General features: G+C 39.7%; 1 protein-coding gene across 4 annotated transcripts in view; it reads right to left on the bottom strand.

The window, feature by feature from the left end:
* Positions 1–8,556, bottom strand: part of Cpne1 (copine 1) — a 40,321-nt gene that overhangs the window by 28,043 nt on the left and 3,722 nt on the right. For 2 of the 4 annotated variants that reach the window (XM_029471096.1, XM_021183183.2), the window contains exon 2: positions 3,619–3,668. The exons of 1 other annotated variant lie outside the window; for it this stretch is intronic. The gene's annotated coding sequence lies outside the window, so the exon portion shown is untranslated. Of the gene's footprint in view, positions 1–3,618; positions 3,701–8,556 lie in introns of all 4 variants that reach the window. One more of the 4 variants, XM_021183164.2, reaches the window with a different exon arrangement.

Here is an 8,556-nt window from a genome sequence, read left to right on the forward strand (position 1 = left end):
TTGGGGACTTTTTGGATAGCATTGGAAATGTAATTGAGGAAATTACCTAATTAAAAAAAAAAAAAAAAGAGTTCCATCCCTAGGACCTATACACTAAAGAGAATCCTACCCTCTCCCTCCCTCCCTCTCTCTCTCTCTCTCTCACACACACACAAACAACATACAAATAAATAATTATAAAATTACAATAGCATTCAGCTGGAAAAAAACAGCTGAGCAGTTAAGAGAACATCAGTTTGAGGCTGAGCTCACAACCACTTCTCAGCTCCAGGGAAAAAAGGAGCACCCTTTCCTGTCCTCCTTAGGCACCAAGGCACATACAGTACACTTATATACATAGCAAAATACTCATGTATGTAAAATAATTATTATTATTATTAGCAACACTCAGGAGGCAGACAAATCTGGCTGTGGTGATATTCACCTTTAATCCCAGCACCCAGGAGGCAGAGGCAAGCAGACATCTGTGAGTCTGAAGACAGCCTTGTCTACAGTGAATTCCAGGCCAGCAAAAGCTACATAGTGAGACACTGTCTCAAAACACAAAAAGTAGTAACATGGGCTGGAAATGTAGCTTAGTTGATGCTTGATGGTATCCATGAGGCTGATAAACTGGGCATGGAGGCATATACTTGTAAGCCTATCATTATTAGTTAAAGGATGATCAATTCAAAGTCATCCTTGGCTACATAAGGCCAACCTGAGATACATGAGACTGTTTCAAAAATAATAAGAGGGCCTGGAGCGATGGTTCACTTGTTTCTGCAGTGAACCCAGGTTAAGTTTCCAACATCCATGTAGTGGCTCACCACCTATTACTCCACTTCCAGGGGCTCCGACACCTTCTTCTGGCCTTGCCAGGTACATATATACATATATACATACATACATATATACATATATACATGCATGCATGCATGCAACCACTCATACACATGAAATGAAGATGAGATAGCTCCACAGTTAAGAGCTCAAACTGCTCATCTCGGGAGTTTAGTTCCAAGCACCATGTCAGAAGGCTTAAAGGTGCTTTTTAATTCCAGCTCCAGGGGATCTAACTCCTCTGGCTTGCACAAGTACTGCACTCATGTGCATATTACTAACACAAAGACACGCCAACACTCATAATTAAATCTTTATTTTTTAAAAATAGTTTTAAGGGGGCTGGAGAGGTGGCTCAGTGGGTAAGAGCACCCGACTGCTCTTCCGAAGGTCCAGAGTTTTAATCCCAGCAACCACATGGTGGCTCACAACCATCCGTAACGAGATCTGGCGCCCTCTTCTGGAGTGTCTGAGGGCAGCTACAGTGTACTTACATATAATAAATAAATAAATCTTTAAAAAAAATAGTTTTAATATTTTAAAAGAAATCTTAAAGAAGTTTCTCCCAGGTCCAATTTTGATTTCAAGATTTCCATTTATTTGTTTGCTTGTGTGTTGTTCCTGTTGCCATTCTAGTACCTGGCAGGATTTCCATTTCAATTTTAATTGCATCTACAACTTTTAAAAGAATGGGAATTAAAATTTGGGGATTGGAAAAATGATCATTTGGAACTAATGTGATCAATCAAGTTTTAAATATAAATCTATTAACCTGGTTCTGAGTGCTCAGGGATATGTTAATTCCTTGAGATCTGGTTTAATAATTTCTCAAGTAAGAACATTAGAAGGAACAAGGTTTCCTGCTACAAGCTCTAAGACTTAACACAATAAATGGAAGAAATTCTTCAATGTCAAATACTGTATGAACTCCAGTTTACTGTAATAAAATCTAATTGTATCAACAATATTATAATTACTATATACAAAATAGAAATATATTGGCAGTTGTTTTGGTTTCCCTTTTTCTTTTTCAACCCAGATTCCCCTTCTCTCTCCTTAATTCTGAAATGTTCTTACGTTGTAGCACTGGACTCCCTAAGGAAAGTAGCCTGTCCTCCAACTCCCAGAGATCCACCTGCCTCTGCCTCTGCCTCCACCTCTTGAGTGCTGGGATTAAAAGGTGTGCACCACCACTCTTGGCAGCCTAAAACAACAAAACTCATCGCATTGTTTATACACCTGAAAAAAGTTCATAAATCAAATACAGCCACATTATATATTTAGAATCTTCCTTCCTTCCTTCCTTCCTTTCTTCCTTCCTTCCTTCCTCCCTCCCTCCCTCCCTCCCTCCCTCCCTCCCTCCCTCCGTCCCTAGCACTGGGATGTGCTACCCCATATCCAATTTATATTACACTGCAGACTGAACCAGAGCTTTGTTCTTGTTAAGCAAACTCTAACCACTGATTCCATATTCTAACAATGATATACAAAGATAAAAGCAATTTTCAAATGTAAGCAAGAGAAACTGGCGCTAGAAACGGAGGTGGGGTGGGTGAGTAAAGCCTTTTTAGGTATGGTCTGTAAGAGTCAACAAGAGGACTGGGAAGAAGGCTCAAGTAACCTGAGTTTGATCCCTGGAGTCCACCTGGAAGAAACAACTGACTTCTGCGAACTTCCCTATGACCTTCACATGGGTGTCACTGCAAGTGCCAGTTCCTACATACACACACACACACACACACATACACACAACTATTAAAAAAAAAACATACACAACAAAGATCATCACCAACAGACCTTTTCTATTTTCTATTTAGCATTGTAATATGGAAGAATATCTGCACATTTCCAAATAACTGAGTCAAATGCACATCCCTTACTGAATCTGAAACATGTTTATGTACAAATCATAATGGCACTATGGCCAACTTCAAAAAAATATTTCATCACTTTCTATGGGGGGTAAGTAATATCATAGGTAAGCCAAGTGTTCAAAACCTAAGGAAAAAAATGCTTTGTTTATAAGTTAAGAATAAGATGAGAGCCAGGCAGTGGTGGTGCACACCTTTAAACCCAGCACTTGGGAGGCAGAGGCAGGCAGATTTCTGAGTTTGAGGCCAGCCTTGTCTACATAGTGAGTTCCAGAGAAACCCTGTCTTGAAAAACAAACAAACAAAAAAACCCCAAAACAAGAAAAAAACCTTAAAATGGTCCCCAGAACACAGGCCTAAAATACATTCATGTAAGTTTCTAAGCCATATTGCTAAGAGATTTGCTGAAAGTTGGTACAATGAACCCAATGAAAACATCCCGATTATTAATAACCTAAAAGTGCCAGCTAGGAAAGGCTAGAGTACAGGATCTACTCCTAAACCATCTTAGGTTCTGAAAAATACAAAGAAATATCTGCTATTCTGCTACTAAGAAATGGTTGAAAGCAAATCTTAAACCTTGGTCCCTCCAACAAAAGGTCTAAAATTTGTGCTGTACAAACTATTACCTAGCATGTACACCTGTATTTCTAGGACTGTAAGTAACCATGCCAAGAAGCAATGGAGTCTGTCACCATCACAATGCTATGGGGGTGGCACAGGAGCTCACTACCTAAAAGTAAGAAACATACATAAATAAAACAGACTCTCAGGAAACAACTATTCCTCCCATGCTCATGGCTCAGTAAGCACACGCGCACACGCACACACGCACCAGCACACAGGGTTTACTACACCTATTTTCATACTGCTTAAGGTACCGCATTTATTTTGTATACAAGTGAACCTATTCAAAATCTCTTACCTTGTAAAACAAGAGATGTATTTTCTTAAGAAGCAGAGGCCAAGTCAATCCTGTGGGCAACCAATTAAAACCAACTTTTAGACTGCAATAGAGAATAAATGGAGGCAAAAATCAATGCAGGAAACAACACGCACAGGCCACACTGAACTGTACTTTATGAAGAAGAGTCAGAAACCAGCAGAGTATTTCGAAGAATGTATAGTTTTGTTTTGTTTTTAAGGAAAGAGACACCAAAATCCCAAACATATTCTTAATTTGATGTTGCTTTCGAGTCTGAAAACCATTCTATCAAGAAAACGCCATCAGGTAGTTTTATCAAGAATATGCCATAAAATAGCCAAAAATTAATTTAAAACAGTACTAAAGTTCCACTTCAGGTAGTAATTGCTTTATCACTTAACATTTGTACAATCCAAACAAGTCTATCAACAAGTCTCACCAAACTTCTGAAAAAGAAGCACAATAACAATTCCTGGACAACTGTCATCAATGTGGGACACTCACAGACATCACTGCAATGACTCTTTCAAATAGATTACCTCTGCATCATAATATTATAAATCACAAAACAACTGAAATGCAAGTTCAAAGTCTAAGAACTAATTCTACTGACACTCAACACATTAAGGGAGATTTATTTGAACGTAATTCCCCCCAAAAAACTTGTTTCATAAGTATCTAAAGCACAACTGTAACCCCAGTACTCTAGAAGCAGAAGCTGAAATACTTACATAGTCGAAGACTAGCCTGGGCTACATACTAAGTTCTAAGTCCAACCTAGGCCAACAACAAATCCCTGTCTCACAAAGTATTTTTCCAGCAAATGTCTTAATATATAATAATGACACTTTCCAAAGCACACACAGGTAATAGGGTACTTCTCTCTCAGGGTAATTATTTCCAAACTAGTTGTTAACAATTCACAAGTAACATATATACCAAACAATTAACCAAATTCTTTTAACTTTAATCTCTGTGTACAGGTTTTTGCTTGTGTTTATATCTGTGCACCATGTCCATGCCTGGTGTCCAGAGGCCAGAGAGAGCTTCAGATCCCCTGGGACTGCAACTGCAGACAGTTGTAGGCTACCAAGTAGGTGCAGAGAAACAAACTCGGATCCTCGAGAAAAGCAGCCAATGCTCTTAACTGCTGAGTCCTCTCTCTAGCCCTATAATCATTCTTAAAAAGTCATTTTAAAATGTACTTTTACTTTTTAACCTTTTCGGGGGCTGACTGAACGAAAAACCTAACACATTTTAGGCAAACCTACTATTGAGCAGAACCCTCTGCTCAATATTGTATTTTTAATTTATTGTATGTACATGTTTTGTGTATGTTAAGTACACTGTGCCACAGAATGCATGTGGAGGTCAGAAGACAACTGTTAAAAGTTGCTTCTCATCCTCTGCCATGTGGGTCGGAGAGTTAAAACTCAGACCATTATGGTTGGCACCAAGTAGAGTCATCTTATCAGCCCTATTCTACTTTTTAAATCAGGCTGGTGATCCTCCTAGCTCAACTACACCAGTTTGTTTTTGTTTTAGAGACAAGTCTCAGGCAGCCCAACCTAGCTGCAAACTCAGTAAGTAGCTGAGACTGGCCTTTATTGATCCTCCTGTCTCCATCCCTCAAGTGCTAGAGTATGGTATGTGCTACCATGATCCACTGAAAGGTGTTGTTTTGGGGAAGGTCTCACATGCTGGCATTATAGGCATGTGCCACCATTTTTAAAAATAGCCATTTAAGGGCTGGTGAGATATCTCAGTGGTTAAGTGCACACTGACCGTTCCTCCACAAGTCCTGAGCCCAATTCCCAGCAACCACATGGTGGCTCACAACCATCCATAATGGGATCTGATGCCCTCTTCTGGTGTGTCTGAAGAGAGCAATGGTGTTTCATATACATAAAATAAATCTTAAAAAAAAAATAGTGATTTTGAAAAAAAAAAAAACAACTCTTGGGTGCTTGCAGACGTCCAGGAGACTCTTGGGTCTTAGAACTTGAACCTTCAAAGCACCTTAAGAAAGGGCTTCTTTTTTTGTTTTTTGGCTGCAATACACCAGGTTGGCTGGCCCGTGAACTTCCCATGAGCTATCTCCCAGCTCATGCCCCATTAAACCATTGCCTCAGACAGGTTATTTCTAAATTCAGAGAAAGAGAAAAAAACTCTGCCCCTCTCTGGTACAAAGATTAGCAACAAAACTACTTATCTGATTGATACTCACTTTGTTAATATTCTCTGAGATCAAGTAAGCCACAGTAATAATTTTTATCACCAAAAGGTGAAACGATTTAAAAAAAATCCCAAGTATTATTCTGAACTTGTCTAATGGACAAAGGAAAAATATTCTAACAACTTAAAATATTACACAAAAGTGAGTTTTGCAACAAAAACCCAAGCTTTTAAAAGGCCAGAGCACTACATTAATCCTTAACATGGTGTGTACAAATCTATCCTAATACAGATTTTTGTCAATTATTGTCTACATGTATATGCTGTATAGGTATGCACATGTGCCAGACAGACAACACTGTGGCGGTAAGAGGCAACTCTGTGGGGGTCAATCTTCCTCCTTCCTTCATGTGGGATCCAGGGAGCAAACTGGGGTCACCCAGATTTTGGCCTTTACCTTCTGAACAACCTAGCCAGCTGTTTTCTTATAACTCTCCATTTAATTACATTTAGTTAGTTAGTATATCTGTGGGTCACAGAAGCCACAGCATATGTGTGAGGAAGTCAGAGGACAACTTGGAGACTCAGTCCTCTCCTTCCGCCATGTGGGTCCTAGAGAAGGAAACAAGATGGTCAAGCTTTATGGCAAGTTCCTTCACTCCCATGCAGCATCTCACAGCCTAACCTAAGTCTTGGTTCTCTGAGCCAGGAGTGGTGGCACTCACCTTCAATCCCAGCACTCGGCCAGAGGCACACAGATCTCAGTCTGAGGCCAGCCTGGACTATAATGAGCTCCAGGACAACTACAGAGAGAAACTCTGTTTTGAAAACAAAAACAAAACCTGTATCTAGCAGTTTCCATAACTAGTTATAAAGGGAAATACAAAACAAAAGGTTTGCTTTAAATAAAGTAACAAAAATAATTATTGCAATACTTATCTCTAACTGCATAAAAGGTCAGCACTAGGAGCTAAGTAAGAGCCAGGGTAATTTTCTAGTTAATATTTGTGCTAAACATCTGACACCTATTAGAGATTCTAATTTGAAAGGTCTGGCATAACAGGGTGTAGTACTATATTCCTGTAACCTCACTGCTTCAGGAGCAAGAGGCAGGAGAATCCTGGGTTCAAAATCAGAATGGACTACTACATAGTGAATTCAAGTCCAGCCAGGATGTAACGTAATGAGAGCAGAAAAACCAAGTAAGAACAAACACAAGGTATGGGCCTGGGCACGTCTCCCACATATTAGAGAACTGAGTTTCCTAACTCTTTTTTTCCCTTTCAGACACAAGAAGATACCCCACGGCCATCCTGAGAAGGTCAAATTTAAGCTAGCCAGTCATACTCAAGGTTCCAAAACCATTAACAATAAGGAAAAGTCTTACTACATTAAGAAATGTTGAGGGCTGGAGAGATGGCTCAGTGATTAAAGAGCACTGACTGCTCTTCCAGAGGTCCTGAGTACAATCCCCACCAACCATATGATGGCTCACAACCATCTGCCCTGGCTGTTCTGAAACTCACTCTGTAGACCAGGCTGGCCTTGAACTCAGAAATCTGCCTGCCTCTGCCTCCCCAGTGCTGGGATTAAAGGTGTGCGCCACTACGCCCAGCACAATAAATAAATCTTTAAAAAAAAAAAAAGGAAAAAAAAGAAATGTTGAAAGCCCAGCTGATCTGCATAAACGTGTAGTTTAACTTTTGTGTTCAACTTACAGAACAGAGTCAATCTACATACAAGAAACACCATCAGAAGCATCCCCACACCAAGGAAAATGTACACATCAAGGCTAATACCAGCACCTTTTTTAAACTATAGCTCTTCCTTCACAAATAAGTCAGATGGAAACTAAAAACTGTAGCATTTTTGTCTCAAATCTCACTTTGGAAAGACCAGTAATTTTTATTAGCTCAAAAAAAAAAAAATATGTACAGGTATAGATGTTCTGCCTAGATACTGCATATCTGTGTATCACACGCACACAGTACTAACAGAGGCCAGAAAGAGGGTATCATATCACGTGGAACTGGTGTTAACAATGGCTATGGCTTGCCGTTTAAGTTCTGGGATTGAACCTTGGTTGTTTGAAAAGAGTACCCAGTGTTCTTAATTCCTGAGCCATTTCTCCAGCCCCAAGATCACAAATTAACAGAGGCAGCACTATTTTCCCAGAGCCTGTTTATTCCTATGTGTTAAAATGTGAGCTAGACCCTAATTGAACACAGGATCCCAAATTTAAAAATCTATTCCGCTCACCTGAGTTCTGGTGGCCTTTGGAAAAACATAATTAAAATAATTCTATTAAAAAAAAAAAAAAGGTGATAGAAGGCTACACACCTTTAATTCCAGGACTCAAGGAAGGCAGAGGCTCGCAGATCTCTGAATTCAAGGCCAGCCTGAACTACAGAGCACCAGCATATCCAGGGCTACCCAGAGAAATCCTATCTCAAAAAAAAAAAAAAAAAAAAAAAAAAAAAAAAAAAAAAAAAAAAAAAAAAAAACACAAAACAAAACAAAAAAGTATTGACCCAAATGTGTCTGTGTCTTTAAGTCCAAAGCAAGCACGGAGGCAAGGGCAGGCAATGAGACCCTTTCTTAAAATATATAAATAGGCACTGTAGCTAGATATGCTGCACCTGCAATGCTAGCACTGAAGAGGCAGAGGAACAAAGAGTAAGAGTTTGAGGCTGGCCCAGGCGTGGTGGCGCACGCCTTTAATCCCAGCACTTGGGAGGCAGAGGCAGGCAGATTTCTGAGTTC

The sequence above is a fragment of the Mus caroli genome, chromosome 2 (genome assembly GCF_900094665.2).
Source record: "Mus caroli chromosome 2, CAROLI_EIJ_v1.1, whole genome shotgun sequence".
In the NCBI taxonomy this organism is placed as follows: Eukaryota; Metazoa; Chordata; class Mammalia; order Rodentia; family Muridae; genus Mus; species Mus caroli.